Consider the following 19,331-nt stretch of genomic DNA (forward strand, 5'->3'; position numbering starts at 1 on the left):
CTTATAACCAACTGCATCACCTTGCATACTTTATCTCTAGGTTACTTCTAGTTAATACAATATAAGGTGATTTAAACAATTGTTAAGTCCAGTGTTTAGGACGAGAAAAATGTGTGTTCAATTACACCAAGCAGTTTTTCTTTGTGTTCCTGCATTTGTACATACCTCCCTCTTCCTTTCCCTTTCCCTCTTCCTTTCCCTTTCCCTCTCCCTCCCTCCTCCCTCCCCTCCCCTCTCCCTCCCCTGTGTGTGTGTGTGTGTGTGCGCGTGCACACGCGTGTGTGCGCTCGCGCTCCAGAGGTTGACATCTGGTTTGTCTTACATTGTTCTCTGCCTCATTTTTTTGAGGCAAGTCTTTCACTGAACCTGAAATTCACCAATTGTGTTCCATCTGTCTCTGGCTGCCTAGTGTTGAGTGTAGTGGGTGGTTTTTAACATTTATCCTTGGAATCTGAACTCAGATCTTCATGCATGCATAACCAACTGTTTACTAATTGAGCCATCTCATCTCCAACAAGCACTTTTTAAATTTTTGTTTCTATCTTTAATATTTTTGATCTTGAATTAAACTAAGGATGTTGAATCTGTGGATGTGGAGGCCATACAAACACACATGTAAGTAACCTGCACCTTACTGTTCCTCTGCTTGGAGGGTTCTTCTCTTACGACCCTACTAAAAGATCATCTCAGAACACTTGTCTTGATTAATGTAAGTATAGTGAGTTATTTTTTACTTAAATTGTCTGAAGCTTTTATACCATCTGATGTGATTCTTTTTTCTCTTTCTCTTTTCTACTTTCTTTGAAGGTAGGGATCATGTCTTTATTTACTTTGTTTAGTGAATTTCTCCTTCCCAAATGCCTTAACATTCCTGCTTCATAGTAGGCATATGGTATATGAACAAAGATTGGAAGAGAACAAAACAGGAATGTTTTCAGTAATCCTCTAACCTGGTAGCTTTGTCTCATTACCTGCAAAACCAGGTGCTTCTTAAGTGTAAATACTTATTCAGTGAATTAGAAGTAAATTTTATATTATTATTATTTTTTTAAAATTTACACATGTGTGTGTATCTGTGTATGCAACATGTATGCAAGCAAGTGCCTGTGAAGGCCAGAAGAGGGTATCCAATCCTATGGAGCTGAAGTTAACCTGTGGTTGTGAGCTGCCCAACATGGGTATTGGCAATTGAACTTGGGAACCCTGAAAGATAACCACTGAGCAACCTCTACAGCCCAAGAAGCAAATTTTTATAGTTGATAGTTTTAATGTGACTTTCTTCCTTTCTCATTTCTAAGAAACATCTAGAACCAAGGCTGCTTTGCACAGCTGGTAGAGATGTGTTTCATGTTTGCTTCTCTTGATTCAGTAGTAAGATTCTGATACAAACAGGCATCTTAAACATTTGTGTAAACTTGTCTGCCTTTTGTCTAAGAGATTTATATTCAGTCGTGGGTATAGACATGTAAAATGTATGTACAGGTTAAGCCATTTACTGGCAGTAAATACAATTTAAAGCAGTTCTTTGTTATATCATTTTGTTTAAAGACAAAAGCAAATTTACATGCTAGTATGATGAGATGCTTGCTAATTTTTACATAAAGAATTAAATTTTAGTTGAATATTTGAACTGCAGGCCATAGACATTTTTAGCATTTTTCCAGAGTTGATTGATATTTTGATTCTATAATTGTCAGTGCTGAGAATGTTGCTTTGCTTAATTGTGCAGTATAAATGGCAGTAGTATGTTTAGGGCAATTTTAGAAATTGTTGGAAATTTTGTTCTAATTTTAAGCCAAAATTTACTGAATAATTTTTTTGAAATGATGCTTGAGCCAGCAACTTGTTTTTCAAAGCAAACATTCTAATACAGTATAATTAAGACATAGACTAATTTCACATTTGCATTCTGAAAAGTGATGGTAGGAATACATTAAAGTTGCATTCTGAGAAATGATGGTAGGAATATATTAAAAGCCTTTGTTTTTCATAATTAAACCATTATGTTTCTCTAGGACAGGAAATTTTGTATGGACAGTAAAAACACTACATGTTACCGTAGTCTTGAATCTGACCCAGCACATTTTAGGCAGTGGGTGTTGGTGCAGCGGGGCATGACATGCATAGTACAAAGTGCTTGTGTTCTGTATTCAGAACCAAGACTTTAGTGAAGTCATGTGACACAACAGGCACATACTACTCAGATTCATTCAGCACCTGATTTTAAATTAACTTTCAAATATTGTGTTTTCAGAAACTTGCCATTGCCAAATTCTTCATGACCTCCACACTGAGATAGCTAGCTATGTGACCCCGATGGTATAATGACCCATAGTCATTGATCTGTAAGATCATTTTGTAAGATCTGTAAGATGATTTTGAGCGATTGCTTTTTGTAACCATAGGCCTCTTCTGGTGTTGTGCTTGAAAAAAAAGATGAATATTTTTCTATTACCTTTCTATTATATATGAACTGTGATTGAATGAATAATAATGCTAAATAAAAGTTAGAGCCAAACCAAATGATTGTGTATTATTGCCCATAGCTGAGGCATTTGAGGCTTGAAAAAAGGGAAGAGCACAATTGGAAGCAAGGAAGTGGCCACTGCATCTTTTTTCTTTTAATGATTGAGTTTAGTCTTAGACTTGCCCTAGTTATTTACAGGTAATTAGCTAGAAGGGAGAGTTGTGTGAATCTAGGAGGTAAGCATATAAATTTGGTCATGTGGTAAATTAATAATTTGACATTTGTCATCATGGTCATTGTTAGACTTAGTGAATGTTTACTGTGTGTCAATCCACAGTGCTGAAGACTTCCACATACACTGTTTACAGTTTATTTCTCACTTTGTCACATGCTATAGGTAGAGGAGACAGATTGAGTTGAGCACAGGACTAGGAATTTGAACTCAGGAAACTATGTGCTGTGCTTCACAGGTACTAGCATAGGAGAAGAAATTGTAGGATTTCATTGTTTTGGAAGGAAGATTGCAGGCTCAAAGAAAAGCAGTTCCTAGGTATGTGTTGATTTTCAAAGCAATTGTGAAATTTAAGCCGTATTTGAGTGGCTTGGCATGAACCTTGGTTCTTAGTCATGTTTTTTTTTTTTTTTTTTTTTTTTTTTTGAGATAGGGTTTCTCTCTGTAGCTTTGGAGCCTGTCCTGTCTCTGTAGAACTCACAAAAATCACAAGAGCTGGGATTAAAGGCATGTGCCACCATTGCCTGGCTCTAGTTATGTTTTTAGTGTCACTTTTAGGGCATGTGTCCAAGACATTGTCACTTCACTTGCACAAGTTTATAAAGGTAAAATGTATTGAAGATATAAAGTAGGGGTGGGGGTTGGTGCAGTTCAGTAGTAGTATGCATGCTTGGCATGTACAAGGCTCTGGACTCCATACCTAGCACTGCCAAAATGGGTGGAAGGAAGGGACTGTTGGTCAGTTTTATACTCAGTTAATAAGTTTTCAGATTTTAATTAATTACTAGTCTGGGTTGACCTTGAACTCTTGATCCTTCTGCCTCTAGCTGACTACTGCTGGGATTACAGGCACTTAATGGCATCCTCAGAGAGGGAGATTCATTTACTGTTTGAAAATTGTGGTTGGATGTGCATGAAGCATAGCAGAAATTTGAGAAATAATGTTTGATAATCCCTTGAGTCTGTTATTAAGTGGTACTGTGTAATATCTTCCTAATGTAATTTGTCTTTGATCACTTAAACTATGTCACAATTTTTTCTTTCTTATACTTTGTTTAGAGTAAGTCCATACTCAGTATGTTACTGATACTTTCATTGAAAAAGTACTTCTGATATCTGCACTTCTATTTTTATATGTTTATCTGGAGATTTAAAAGTTTCACATTTTAATTTTATTACCTTACAAAGAGCTAAGCTTGGGATTGGTTTTTAAATGTTTTGTTTGTTTTTTTTTTATTTCAGTGGTAGAAATCAAACCCAGGCCCCTGTACATAGTAGGCAGGCAGTTCACTACTTTTAGTAAGTAGTATTACTTACCATCTGAGAATTTGAAACTATAACATAGTGTTCCATTAAAGATAAAAAAAATACTGAAATGGGATGGCTGGAGAGATGACTCCACTGTTAAGAGCTTGTATGTACTGCTCTTCCAGATGACCCAGGTTCAGTACCCTTACTCCACAGCTCATAACCTCCTATAACTGGCTCCCAGGGCACCAGCACTCGTGTGTCTCCCCCCCCCCCCCACACATTTAAAAGTAAATATTTTTTTGAGAAAAAGCTTGAATTGGGGTCTGATATTCTCAGTTGCTGCTTGCTTCCAGGTCTGACAGCCTTAAGTTTAATCTCTGGAACTGACATGGTAGAGAGAACTGACTCCTGCAAGTCGTCCTCTGACCTCTGCATGCACACGGTGACCCACATATAACAACTCACAAACATATGCACATACACACAACAATAAAATGTAACAGCCCCCTTTAAAATTTTAAAAATGTATTAACAAGGATGACTTCTGCTAATGGAAACTAGGGATTGGGGCAAAGAGAATCAGAAGTCTTAAGCTTTTTCTGTCCTTAGACATTGTTGAACTTCCTACCACAGGTTTCTTTCTTAAAGTGGCTGTTAATACTGGTATTGCGGAAGTGAATTGACAGAAACTACTTCGAGTGCTTAATGCCATGCACTGTAGCATTAGATTTTATTTTGAAGGACAGATTAAGGCAATCAAGAAATGTCCAAATAAAAGAATAACATATTTATTTGGGGAACGACTCACACGATGAAGGTAAATAGCAGCCATGGTCTTCTGCCCCTGGAGGCACAGGCTGCTGTGATGCATGATGCTCAGACATCACCCAAGAGAGATCGAGAAAGACCCTTCCTTTTCCTTGTAAGGGATCATGTCTATACACTGAAGCCATATCCTAAGGCTGGTACCCCCAAAACTGTTGGTAGAACGAATTCCCACTACACTTCCCCTTTTTATCTAAATAAGAGGGTTTTAAACCTAATACAGAATTATATACAATATGAACAGATAACAAGTATTGTCCAGGAGAAAGAAAGGTAAAAACATACACAAATTTAGACCTACAACCAGCAAGAGCAACATCAAGCAAGAAACACAGACTAAATGTCAAGGCCATGGGTAAATGCCATATTAGATTACTCCAATAGCTGTCCTGACATGGAAAGTCTAAATCTTGTATCTAATATGCCCTAGCTAAGATATGAGAGGATATTAGCTGTGACTATCTAGTCTTCAACCTCATCAAAGACCTGAGAAGGAACATAATAGTAGTTGGGTAAGCAGAAAGTACAAGCAGGTGATTTCTGAAAGGTGCAAGAAATGACAGAAACAGCTGGCTACCTGGACAGTCACCCAAGGTCTCACAGTAACGTCAGGGCAACCCACTTTGGCTAAAGCCTAGAATATCTGAAAGACCATTTTCAGAAGCAGGACAATTTGAAAGACTGTCCTACCTTGTCTTGGCATGCTTCAGCAGTCCCTTATCTTTGTAACGTGCCTGTGCAGTTTGGACAGTGGGCTTAATGTCAGCAGTAGAGGCAGGGGCAGTCTTTTGCCCAATAGGCCAGTTTTGCCATGAAGAAAACAAACTCCAAATGAAGGGTCTCCCGTGCCCAACAATCTCTTGGGGATAGCTTGTTGCTGTCAGGAGCAGTCATGTCTCGTGTCAATAGAATTCTAAATTATTAGAATATTTAAATGCCATATTCTGTAGGCCTTTGAAGTGTTTGAAGATCAAATATCTATGCTTAGTACATCCCTGTGCATCTAGAGAACCTGACAAACATAATTAGGCATTAAAAAGCCTGGGCGACTATAACCTGTAATTCTCAATAATATATATTGCTTACTGATTGAAACTTCACATGTAAAAATGAACAGTCTTTAAACAAATGTGCATAATGAAGACAATGACCTTGAAGTTATAACTATATACATTTATTTGTAAATATCTTGATCAGAGGTCGAACTGTATAGTGCAATATGACAAAAATATCTTAAATTATATCAATATATGGAATATCTTAAGCATATGTAGAAACATATATACATACAGCATGACAAAAATAACTTTACATTAGTTTGCAAAAACATTGTAAATACAAAGAGGAACCTAACCATATGACATATACTTTCAAGTTTGTAACAATATTCAAATTATCTAAGACAGGAATACAAGATAATTTTACATAAGTATCAATATATAAGAATCTATGTCAATGTAAATTGTCTATAACTAATAGTTACTAAAATAGTTCACAAGTAGATACACTAATCTACCTATTATCGCATTTCATCCATTCCCCATTTTCTTTTCCAAAAGAGATTCTTGAGTCTAAACTTCATATTTCACCCCCAACACTAATACAATTTATAACCAACCCTAACCAGGTGACAGTTACCCAAATGAAGTCCGTGAATATCCGAGTAAAGGAAGAACAGATATTTATTTGGGGAACACTTACACAATGAAGGTAAGGAGCAGCCCTGGTTTTCTGCCCTTGGAGGTGCAGGATGCTGCAATGCAGGATGTTCAGACCACCACCTACGAGAGTGAGAGAGACCCACCCTCTTCCTTAAAGGGATCATAGGCACACAGTGAAGCCACACCTTAGGGCCAGTACCCCCAAACTATTGGTGAATTCCCACTACATTAGCCCCTTTCCACACAATCCTACTTCCTATTGCAAGCTTGGCATGAAGGTGCTAAATGTGCTCGAAGTTCCACCCGGACTTAGTAGTTGACCTGGGGTTGATGTAGACAGCTCAGCTCTAGTTCAGGAGACATCAGTTGCTACCCTGTACTGCCTGTACTGTTGGACAGTTTAGAACAGAGCCCAACCCACATGTATATTATGGAGGTGTTGGCTTTTTTCAGTGGCATTTAATTATGTATTTGAAGGAGGAAGTTTCTGTTCTGCCTGGTCCCACAGCTGTTTAGTTCCAAATAAATACACAGATACTTTATATTAAATTATAAACTGTTTGGCTAACGGCTCAGACTTCTTATTGGCTAGCTCTCTTAATTATTAACCCATTTCTATTAATCTGTGTATCTCCTTGTGGTTTTGGCTTACTGGAGAATGCCCAGCAACCTATCTTCCCTGTAACTACGTGGGATTCAATCACTGCCTTCCTCTTCCCAGCAGTCTCCTTGGCTGGTAGCCCCACCTACACTTCCTGCCTGGCTACTAGCCAATCAGCATTTTATTAAGCCAATAAGAGAAAAACATTTTTACAGCATACAAAAGGACATTCTCCCATCATATATTCTCTAAGTTTGATAGAGCATGCATTGTTCTTCCTTTTATTAATTTTCACTATTTAAACATTGATTTCTTTGTATGTGTGTGCTTGCAATCAACCTGTGTGTATGTACATGTGTGCATATGTGTGTTGGCACATGTGGTATTTGTGAGCCTATGGGCATATGTCCACATGTGGGTGTGGAGGGTCAGAGGACAGTTTGTGGGAGTCAGTTCTCTTTGACCAAGTGAGTTTCAGGGATCAAACTCAGGCTGTCAGGCTTGGAAATAATCACCATCTTGCTGGCCCTATTTTTCCTATTAATTAGGTTTCATTCTCCTCCCCCTCTCTCCCTTCCCCTTTTTTTCCTTATAACTGAGTTCCTTGAAGTTCTTGGATTGACCATGTTAGATCTCAAAATTAGTTTTTCTTTTCTTTTTGGTTGTGAGACTAGCCTTTAGCAGCTGAGCTATCTCTCCAGCCCCAAATAAGTTTTTCTTACCTCTTGCTGATTCTTGTATGGGTGGATGAGATTTGAGACTGCTTCTTTTCTCCAGCCTCTTTCCTTTCTTTCCCCTCTCTGTATTTCTCTTTTCCTTTTCCCCTTTCCCTCTGTCATCTGCTTAGGAAGGCTGTCAGATGCACACTAAGTTTACAGTCTTGTTTGTGCACGCAGTCGACGGAGGAAACACAGCCTTACAAGTTACAAAATCTTTCTTAAACTGTGAAGTTTTGAGTAGTGTCACCTTATTTTATCAACTGGGGAAATTGATTAGTCACTTCTGGTGAGATGATATATTGGAATTTGGTTTAGTGATGAAGATTGGTAGCATTAAAGAGAAAAAAAGCCATTTCCCCCCAATCTGAGGCATGCTTTTTTTAGATCTGCATAAACAGTGATCAAAACTCAGCATCTGCCAGCCTCCCTAGGAACCTGGGTCTGCCTCTGCTGATCCTCCCTTCCTCAGGGAGCACCCAGGCTGAGTGAAGGTCATCTGCCTGTTGTCTCTCTTCCTGATGCTTTGGCTTGCCTTGGGCGCTCGCTCTCTAGTTGTCAGAAACACGGTTGTAGGACTGATGTCCCTGTTTTCTTGCTAGCTGCCAGCCTGGAATCCTTCTGAGTTCCTCAGAGGCCTGTGTATTCTTGCCTCATGGCCCTTCCAGCAGTGTAGAGTTCAGTCAAGACTCAGTGATAGAATCTGCTCTTCCCGTATCTGCCTGCATACTGCACAGGGATAGCAAATTGCACCTGTTAGATTTCTTGTTTGTTGTTGTTCCCTGTGTATATTCAACCAGTATGTTACTGGGGGATAATTGATATGAAACAAGCTCATCTACTTAAAATGTATGATTTGAAGGTTGTTGACAAATTTATATACCATGAAAACACCACCACAAGGGAGGAAGTTGCATCATCCTTTAACGACTGCTCCTCATCCCAGTCAGTCCCTCCTTAAAGCAACTTCATCCTCTGACAAAAACTCATTTTCTCTTTACTCTAGACTAGTTTATACTCTGGTATTTTACATAGCATGAAAAAAGCAAAAGAAAGAGAGAGAGGGAGGGAGAGAGAGAGAGAGAATAAAAATTATTTTAAAAATTATTAAAGTTTTATTTTACTTTATTTTCATGGATGTTTTGTTTGCATGTATGACTGTGCATCACAGTCATGATTGGTGTCCACAGAGGTCAAAGGGGGCATCACATCCCTTAGAACTGGAGTTACAGACAGCTGTGAGCTACCATGTGGGTACTGGGTATTAAACCCAGGTCCTCTGGAAGAGCAGCCAGTGCTCTTAACTGTCTCTCCAACTCTGGTACAGATTATTCTTATGTTTTCCTCAGATTCTTTCTTGACAACATATTTCTTTATTGGGTGTTGCTTTACTGTTTTGGGATGTGGTAAAATGATTCATGTTGCATTTTCTCAAGGTAGTTCCAGCATGTTCACTATCTCTGTTAGCTCCTAGGATTTGAATAGGAAGTTTCCTCATCCACTTTTTTAGTTACCATTTTTGTCAGGTCAAACCAGGTAATTTACTGCTAGAAATTCTGTATTTTTGAGTCTTCACACTGTTTACTGAGCACCCCCATCCCTAGAAAGTTCAGAACATGCTCATTTCAAGTTTTCTCTTGTTACAGTTCATATCACAGTATGAGTTTGGGAAATTAACTATTTCCCTTGTAGTCACTTACTGTCACCCTCCCGCCCCCAACCCCCACTGCTCTATGTATTCTGCAGTGTTGCCTAGTGCAGGAAGCAAGCTCTCTAGGAAGCCTTGCTTCTTGCAGCAATAGAAAAAGGGAGCTCAGAGGAGACTCAGTGAGGGCACTAAAAGCTGTTAACTGCCATCTGCGACAGCATTGTACAATGCCACATACCGGGATGCATATTTTCTATGAGTGGTATTGAAACAGGTGGTACTAATTTTAGTGTATTTTATGATATATTTACTGTATATTTGTATAATGTATGCAAATATTATCATTTCTGCATTTAAGCTAAGAAAATTTATTGAAGTATTAAAATGTTCTTTTAATATAAAACCCTTGAAATCTTGTGTTTTATCCTTTACACATTCAATTTACTGTTTGCTCCCTCCTTTTTCCCCTCCCTTCTCTTTTTCACCCTCAAGATTGGTCTTGAGTTCCCTGTGTAACAAAAACTGGCTTCAGACCCTTGGTTTTTCATCCTCCTGCCTCTCCTGGGTTGTATATAGTTGCATCATCCCAGGTGCCTAGTGGTGAGCGTGGTCATGATGCAAGTGCTGCTAGTTAGTGGCCACTGAGTTAGAATGCATATGCTGCAGATAATGAACTCTCTTTTTCAGTTACACAGCATCACACGAACTCCCCACACATTACCTTTAAATAAATGTTTAATTATCTTTTGTAGGCTAGTGTGGTAGCTCAGACGGTTTCTATGGTTAATTTTTTCAAGATAAATATGTTGTAATACATTGTCATTGTACAAATAATGGCATTTTTGGAGAGGTGGAGAAGTCTGGGTAAGAGGATACAGATTGTCCTTGCTCCCTTCATCCAGCTGACCAAGTTACATTTGTGCTGTTTCTTGTAAATATGTCATTTTAACTCAAAGAGAGAAATAGATTATGTTTTGATCTTAATTTTGCACCTCCAGACATTAATTGATAATCAGTTTAACTACTTGATCTTTACAGTTTTGCAATCATCTTTTCTTAGGTTGCGTTCTCTATAGGGTCTTTGTGTGGCATTCTCAGAATAGTCTGCATGCTTCCTAGATAGAATTAGAAATCTGTTATTTTATTTATGATATAGTCTCATAGCTCAGGCTGGCCGGGATTTATTATGTAGGTGGAGATGGTCTTTCACTCCTTATCCTTGCATCTTTATGGAGGGCTGCCTCCACTGCCCAAGGGAAGCTTTCTCCTGTCTCACCATACTTTTCAAGCACAGAGAGAGCTAAAGTAGAGTAAGTGGGGAAGCAGAAACCAAGAGTTCTTTTTTACTTTGTTAGTAGAATCAAAACAATGCGTGAGAGTCTGTGCTCTCCTAGGTGTTCTGTACTCTCTCTCTATGTTGCCCTGGCTGTCCTGGAACTCACTCTGTAGACGAGGCTGGTCTTGAACTCAATAAGATCCACCTGCCTCTGTCTCCTGAGAGCCAGGATTAAAGGTGTGTGCCACCATGCCTGGCCTGCCTTTTTGTTAAACCCATAGTGCACCTGTTGAAGTGATGGGGAGAGGACTTGCATTGCTTTTCTCACTGCTGTGACAAAATACTCAACAAAAACAGAATAAGGAAGACAAGATTTATTTTGGCTGTTGATTTAAGAAGCGATAGAGTCCATCATGGTGAGGGAGGCATGGCAACAGGGACTTGAGGTGTCTGTCAGGTTGAACAGTATGCCACAGAAGCCTTTGAAACTTGTTGAGAGAGGGTTCTGCATGTCTGGGCCTGCCTGCTTCATAGCATAGCAGGCAGACTGTTGCTGACCACTGTCGCTGTTGCCTTCCTGTAGAAGGGCTGTGTTAATGCAGTGTATCCTAGTTTCCCTCCTCCTCTGCCTGTTACGATGATGTGCCACATTGGGTGTAATTACTGACTCAGAAAGCTGCTTCAGCGCTCATTAAAGGAGTGCTCCCAGTCACTGAGAATTTCAGGCAGGGATTATATAACAGTATGTGTGACTCTAACATTTTTAAAAACATGCAAGCACATATGCCAGTGGAGGCCAGAAGGTGCCAGGTCCCTGGAACTGCAGTGAACTGGTGGTTGTGAGCTGCCTGATGTGAATGTTGGGAACTGAGCTCTAGTCCTGTGCAAGAGTACCAGTGCTCTTAACTGCCGAGCTCTCGGGAAGCAGTGGTTGCTCAAGCTCATTAACCTCATATCCCCATTTAAAACTCTTACCTGTTTATTGTCATTGTGAGACTCTGGGTTAACTGGAACAGTTTCTTATAATTCTTCTAAATATTTGACGATAGTTAAAAACTGGCTTTATTAGCAGTATTGGAGTTTAAGACTTTTTGCATGCTGGACAATGCTTTACTATTGAGCCACATCCCAGCCCACTTGGATTTATTTAATTGGTGTTTTTAGATCACCCACCCCCTTCTTCAGACCCCAAAAAATCATTTGATTCCTTCAGTGTTAACACTTTATACTTTAGCATGATCAAAACCAGGATAATAACATTGATAAGACGCTATTATCTCATCCAGGCTAGCCTCACAGTACTCCAGTCAGTTTACTGTTGTGTTTTCCCTGGGTCAGGATCTAATAATCATTTGTGAGTCACATTTACTTGCTGCTGTATTAGCTACTTCTATTGTGTGATAAAACACAACAGATAGGAGAAAGAGTTTATTTGGGCTTACAGTTCCAGAGGTATAAGAAATTCTATCACTGTCATGGCTGTGGCAGCGAGGCAGCTGGCAGACCTGTCTGCTAGAGCTGGAAGCTTATAGCTTCCCTCTTGAACCTTAAGCACAAGGTAGAATGGACTGGGAATGATGTATTTTTTAGGCTCAAATTCCACCCCCTACTGACATACTTCTAACAAGGCCGGACCTCACCTCCCCAAACAGTGCTACAAACTGGGGATCAAGTATGCAAATGCCTGAGACTATGGGGGACATCTCATTCAAACCACCACATTTCATTCTGCAACAATTACAAATCATTGCCTTTTGTTATTATTAGATTTTGTTGAATACTTCCAGTTTTGTTTGTATGATGTTTCAGTGATTGTTGACCATTCTTGGCTAAGAATACTACAGAAATGATGTCATGAGTCTTATTGGCTGGTACTTGGTATTGGTATGTCCATTTCGTTGTTGTCTAATTTAGCTGATGTTAGGCTTTCATACTAGTTGCATATTAACCTTTCAAAGTGTCCTATGGGGAAAGTACTTTGTGATTAAGTTAATTACCTCATTTTCGTCATGCTTTTACTGGTTTCAAATTCTGTTGCTAGTTCATACCTGATGAGTATTATTACTTTAGTGTTTGCCCAGCGTTACTTTCTATTTCTGTCCTTTCTCCTGCAAGGAACAACTCTCTCTTCAGAGGGACTTATTTTTTTTTTTTTTTTCTAAGTGTATCAAAATAGGCTTATGAATATTTTCTACTTAATCAGACAGGCTTGGCTTTATAGTCTCTGGATTTCATCTTTTGGTGCTTTGGTCATCTTTGATTTGGTTCTCAGGAGCCTCTTCAAGGCACTAGATCCTTTTACCATGTCTCCATCACCTATTGAGGACAGATACAGCATCAGCATAAGCTGTCCCAGACTCATCTTGTTCCTTCCTTTTGCCCTGGCCCTGAGGGCAGCTGTCTCACCAGGGTGTTTGCCTTATTTTACTGTAGGTTAGAATTCTTCTATTTTTCTCCCTGTTAACGTATTTTAAGAATATTTGTGTAGAGTGACTTTGGAGGACCTGGACATGTGACCCTTTTGTACAGATATCAGTTTGTAGCCAATCCGTTGTCTTTGTGAGGGGCTTTGTTCCCCAGCAGATTTAATCATGGAGGAATTTTCTGCATGTGAGCATTGCTTTACATGTTAATCCATCGAAGCACTATTTTTCTTTGGTTTTGTTAGTATTTGGTAATAAAAATTTAGAAAGCTCTTTTAAAAGTTTTCTTCTAATATAATATGATATAGAAATGTTTAGGTCCTTTACTGTATGGTAATAATTCCAACTTTTCCATAAGGAAAGTCTAGACTGCTTTTAGGTTCTCCTGGTGCACTACATGTCAGAGGTGGGTTACTCTGTGGAATAGATCTGTTCGTCTGTCTCCATGGGTTTGGTACCGTGTGTGAGATACATGCACATCAGTATGCAGGTGGACACGCCTGTGCATGGGCATGTGAAGCCCAGAGGAAGTCATTGAGAGTCTCTTCACCTTATTTTGATGACACTGGATCTCTTCCTATGCCAGGAGCTTGGCATTCCAGCTAGTCTGGCTAACCAGCAAGCTCCTGTTCTTCCTCCCAGTGCTCTGTCTACTCAAGTCCTCATGTTTGCGTAGCAGGTGCGCTTTCCCCGAGCCATCTCCCCAGGTCTACAATACATTTTAGATCAGGCTTCACAGTGCCTAAGTAGATTTCATTTTTCACCCTGCTGCTTTGCTTTTTAAATCAAGTGTTTGTCCTCAGTTTATTTCCTATCTCCGTTGTAAACTGTAGTTTGAAATTTGCAGTGTCTGGAAAGTTAGAAAAGAGAAAAACATTGTGGAGCATGGTTTATAAACTACTGCTCCCCGATGTGCATTTAGTTAAACAAGGCATTAGGACCCCTGGTACTTAGTCTGTACCATATGCTTCACAAAGTTCATCTGTATTTCCCATTAATTTATCCCAGTTTTGTCTTTAAGTTCTGTTTTCCTATTGTTTTTGAAGTGTCCCTGCCCCCATGGTAGTATCAACCTCACAGACTTAATTTCCCAGACCTCAGCCAGAGAGTATTTCATGCGCTCACTCCTCCAGGTGATCTTGATGTAGGGTAAAGTAGGAGAAGTGCTGCTTCAGATTATGCAAATGGGAATAGGAGCAGCCACTTCTGAAGTTTCAGTGTTAATAAAGTGCTCTTTAACTGTTTCTTGTCATTGAGCTTTTATAGTTTGCCTCAGGAAACTGAGCACAAGCATTTTCAGTGTATGTCATGTGGGGGAATAAAGCAGTGAGAGAAACATCAGCTTCTTGTATATCCCTAGTATAGCTGGGGCAGTTGGTTTGATAAAGCTAATTTTTAATATCTATCTGATAATTTTGACAAATAAGAGGCTTTAGTAAGGCCCGTGCTGTTATTCATAATTATTACTTGGTTGTTACCATTTTGTTCTTTTGACATAGGGTTTTGCTGTGTAGTTCAGGTTGACATCTAACTCAAAGTAACCCTACTTCAGCCTGTTAAGTGTTGGGATCACAAGTGTGTGTTACCTAGGCAGGCTCAATCATTTTAATTTTTGAAAACAACACCTTGAAATTATTTCTTTTTATTTGGAAGCTCCTTCAGAACTTGTTTAAAGTTCTGATTGGCAGTCTCCCTTGTCATTTGACTCATTTAAAACTGAAACTAACTTTTCAAAAATTGGTTTTATTTATTTTTGATACTGTTACAAAGGTCTTTCATGCCACTGGTGGTTGTTATTAAGTAGCTGAGAGTGACCTTAACCTTAGGTCCTCCACTTCTCTTCTGCTGGGATTATGGGCTTGCTCCCCAGGACCTGGTTTAATTGATGCTGGGGATCAAATCCAGGTCTTTATGAATGCTAGGCAATTATTCTACCAACTGAGCTACATCTCCACTTGGACCACTTACTTTTTAACCCATTCATTTAAAAATATAGTTAAATTATATACAGAAGATATTAAAGTAATTCAAATAAAAATCAAAAGGCATTTGAATTTAGTTACTACTTGTGATTTATTTATGTAGTTCATCCTCACAATATGTATTATTTGTAAAAATCTTTTAGCTAATACATTATACTTTATATTGAAAATTGAGAAACATTCACTCTAACTGAAACAGTTAATAGTCATTGGCATGACCAGTATTATTGATCTATAATTTTGAAAAGGTTTTTTTCATAGGAGTAGTAAGTACCAGGGGGACTTTTTAACCAACAGTCTTGAAAGAGTGGCTCAGTACTATAATTTTCTTTGTAGCATGCCTCATTGCCATGAAGGATTAAAAGAAAAGAAAATTCAAACATTGCTCATAGATAAAAATCCCCATGGTGCACTGGCAGGATGGCTCAGCAGCAAAGATGCTTGCCCCCAAGCCTGATGACCGGAGTGTGATCCCCATAACTCACAGTGTAGAAGGAGAACTGACTTGTATGAGTTACTCTCACCTTTACACATGTGCTGTGGTTTGTGTGTGCATGTGTACCCACAACACACACACACACACACACACACACATACACACACACACACACACGATGTAATTAAGGCAAACCAGGAGCAAACTCATTTAATAGCTCTTTTTACAAATAAAAACTATTCTCTGTATACAAGTTTAGAACAAATCTTTTGGTTACACATTAAATTCTAGTACCTGTGTTGTAGGAATATTGTTAATAGATCTCAAATGTTTACTATTTGATTTTGGTTAGATACACACTTTTTTTTTTGGTGGTTGTTTTTAAGCTTGTTTCTTGTGTGATATGCTTTTAAAGCTAGAGGTAGATGTATCTCAAGTAGGTATAGCACTAGCCTTTCTTTACTTGCTCTCCTGTTTGATCAAGTCTGCCAGTAATTTCTTCGTGTCTGATCGCCACTCTAGAAATAAAGGAGCGCTGATATTTATCCCATTCATCTTCATGATCTGTAAATACATGGAGATGTCTAGAGACTTGCTTTAAAGTCCCATGAAAAAGGAGAAAGAGACACTTGAACAAACCTGCTAGCTTCTCTTTTGGGAGAATTTATTCAGTAATTTGTTTCTGTAGTGTGTTTTGTGACAGTAATTTCAGGACCACTGCTCCTGAAGAAAGTTCTGTGATTAAATTGAAGAAACATCATATACTATTAATTAAAGCCTATTAAGATTCACAATGCACATTAGTATGTTAAGGGTTCTGAGACATCTCTTGTCAAAAGAAGCTTACTAAAGCTTGCTTATTCTGTATTTCTTAAGTGTGTTGGACAATGGAATTCTTTGATTCAAACTTGTCTGTCATGTGATAAATGCTGCCCTCTAGAGGCATAAATTCACTGGCTCTTGAATTTGAGCACCACAGTACTAGTGTGTACTAAATGCTGTTAAAACAAACACCAAGTGCACAGTAACAAAATAGCTTACTAGAAAAAGTGTCTAATTTAATTTTAAGAAAATGTATATTCTAAAATTGTATTTATTACATATACTGACATTCATCTTTTAATACAGTCTCTCTTTTTTTTTTGGACAGTTTTTGAGATAGAATCTAGGGCCTTGCATGTGCTAGGTAGGTCTTCTACCTTTGTGCTACACATGCACCCGGATATATTCTTTTAATAGGAGAAATTATTGTTACTGTTTAATTTTTTATTACATTTTAATTTGTGAACAAGTATTTAAGAGTACAGAGAATGCCTTCCAAGAGTCAGTTCTTTCCTTTTCCTGGGGACCAAATTCATGTAATCAAGCTTGTCAGCGAGCACCTTGAACTGCTGCTAAACTACCGTGTTGGCACTGTATAGGGAATTGTTGAGTATTGCTTGGTGGCAGAAGTTATCCTTGCCTGTCCTCTGTTTTTTTTTTTTTTTTTTTTTTTTTTTTTTTTTTTGTGTGTGTGTGTGTGTGTGTCCCTTAAAGACAAGCTTTCCTTCTGTAGCCAGTAAACTCACTATGTAGCTCAAACTGGCTTTAAACCCCTGATGGACCTCCTGCCTCACCCCCTCACATCCATCCTTTATCTACTTAGAAGAGTGACCAGTCTTTCCCACAATCCTTAGGTTTCCAGATCTCTAACTGGAGCCAAGATTATATCATACTACACCCTTGTCTAGTCAGACTGGAAAGAAAAGGATTGTGTAGTGGATACTTTTTAAGACTTGCTAAGATAGCAAAATCGTACGTATGTATGAATTTATTTCTAAAGATGGGTGGGGAAGGGAGGAAGAGAAAGGAGGGATACACTACACAGATAACTTCTGCATTTTTGCTGAATGAGTTAATGTGGTATACTTATAAAAATTTTGGATTCAGTAATTTAGCTCAAATGGTTCCAATTGTTTGCTCCTTTGATTTTGGTATTGCCTTATACTAACTGAAACTCATGGTACAGTTTAGAGGAAATGAAAAAGTTCAGACAAGGTTGTTGGAGTCCATTATCAGTAGGACTATTCAGCAGTTGTTCTGATCCTAGGTCAGAAGAAAAACCTTTATGGCAGTGTTTATTAAAACACTTGACTGCTGCTGTGATGACAGAAGCTACTTCCATTGAAATTGCCCTCTCTCTCTCTCTCTCTCTCTCTCTCTCTCTCTCTCTCTCTCTCTCTCAGAAAAACCTTTATGGCAGTGTTTATTAAAACACTTGACTGCTGCTGTGATGACAGAAGCTACTTCCATTGAAATTGCCTTCTCTCTCTCTCTCTCTCTCTCTCTCTCTCTCTCTCTCTCTCTCTCTCACACACACACACACACAGAGAGAGAGAGAGAGAGAGACAGGCAACTTCTGCCACCAAGCAATACTCAACAATTCTCTATACAGTGCCAACACGGTAGTTTAGCAGCAGTTCAAGGTGCTCGCTGACAAGCTTGATTACATGAATTTGGTCCCCAGGAAAAGGAAAGAACTGACTCTTGGAAGGCATTCTCTGTACTCTTAAGTACAGGAAGAGCTGTTAGGATTCTCGGATGCTCACAGTTCCTCAACAAAGATAGGCAGCATTCCTATAAGAAAGAATGCGGAACATGAAGGTCAGAGAGACACTGGCATCACTTCTCCTTCGCTGTGGCTATAAAATGGTAGATCCTAGATCTCAAATAGGAGGGCGGCCCATTAGGATCTATTAAGTTCAGCCACACTCCCCACCCTCCTAGTACTGGGGATTGAACCTAGTGTTTGCAGATGTGTGCTACTTGTAGTTTGTATTCCTAGGCAGTGTCTAAGATGCACAGGCTCGCTCTGAGTTTGTGATCCTCTTTCCTTAGCCCGTGCCAGAGGCCTGGCTCAGGTCCTTTTTATATGCTTATGTGTTGACACATTTCCTTCACACTTTTCATCCCTATTCCTCCTGTGCAATTTAGTCTGTAGGCTCCAGGGAAACACAGGAAATGGCTGTCACATACAATCTCTGATATTTTGGAGCTGGGCTAGCAGCTGATGGGACTGTGGCTTTCATTTTCCTGTGAGGAACAGGATTTGTCCATTTTGATCATCTTGAGAATCTTGTTTGAAGTTTATCCTTAAGAATAATAGTTGGGATCTGGAGAGATGGCTCAGTGGGAAGAGCACTGGCTGTTCTTCCAGAGGACCTGGGTTCAAGTTCTAGTATCCACATGGCAGCTCACAATTGTCTGTAACCCCAGTTCTAGGAGATCTGACATCTTCACACCAGTACAAGTAAAATAAAGTTTTTTTTTTTTAAAAAGAAGCCAATAAAAGCATTAAAAAAAAAAAAAAAAAGAATCATTTTGTGTGTGTGTGTTGGTCATGTTTTCGATTGTTTATTTTGGATAGCCTGTCCTGGACATTTGCATGCTTGGCTAGAATATGTTGAACTCAGTTACCCAGAATTCTTTGTAATAGGATACAGCATGTGATCTAGGCTTTGTGGATCATATGAATCCATAAGATACAAATTCAAAAGAGAAATGCAAGGAAATAGCTCTTGCTTGGGAAGGCTGCTTCATGTGGGTATGGTGCGTGATACACCGAGTTTGAGGAAGCAGTAGTGGCAGAGGGAGCCATGAGCCTTATCCAAACTGAGCTGTTGAGGTACTAGAGTGTTCTTACCAGGATCACTTGCAAGACTGCTGTTTTCCTGTCTGTAAAGCCTGCAAGTTGATGCTTTGGCTCTCTATGAGAAGAATCTTTTGACTCACCTGATATATTTTAAAAAGTTACTTTTGTAACTTAGATTCCTG

General features: G+C 39.0%; 2 protein-coding genes across 5 annotated transcripts in view; one reads left to right on the forward strand and one right to left on the reverse strand.

The window, feature by feature from the left end:
* LOC127232913 (translation initiation factor IF-2-like) overlaps positions 1-19,331 on the reverse strand; it is a 35,542-nt gene that overhangs the window by 15,660 nt on the left and 551 nt on the right. The gene's annotated exons all lie outside the window — the stretch shown is intronic.
* The window catches only part of Fbxw7 (F-box and WD repeat domain containing 7), a 159,137-nt gene that overhangs the window by 11,873 nt on the left and 127,933 nt on the right, over positions 1-19,331 (forward strand). For 2 of the 4 annotated variants that reach the window (XM_051199292.1, XM_051199293.1), the window contains exon 2: positions 8,141-8,247. The exons of the other annotated variants lie outside the window; for them this stretch is intronic. The gene's annotated coding sequence lies outside the window, so the exon portion shown is untranslated. The remainder of the gene's footprint in view (positions 1-8,140; positions 8,248-19,331) is intronic. 4 annotated transcript variants of the gene reach the window in all.

This window comes from Phodopus roborovskii, unplaced genomic scaffold (genome assembly GCF_943737965.1).
Source record: "Phodopus roborovskii unplaced genomic scaffold, PHOROB, whole genome shotgun sequence".
Classification (NCBI taxonomy): domain Eukaryota; kingdom Metazoa; phylum Chordata; class Mammalia; order Rodentia; family Cricetidae; genus Phodopus; species Phodopus roborovskii.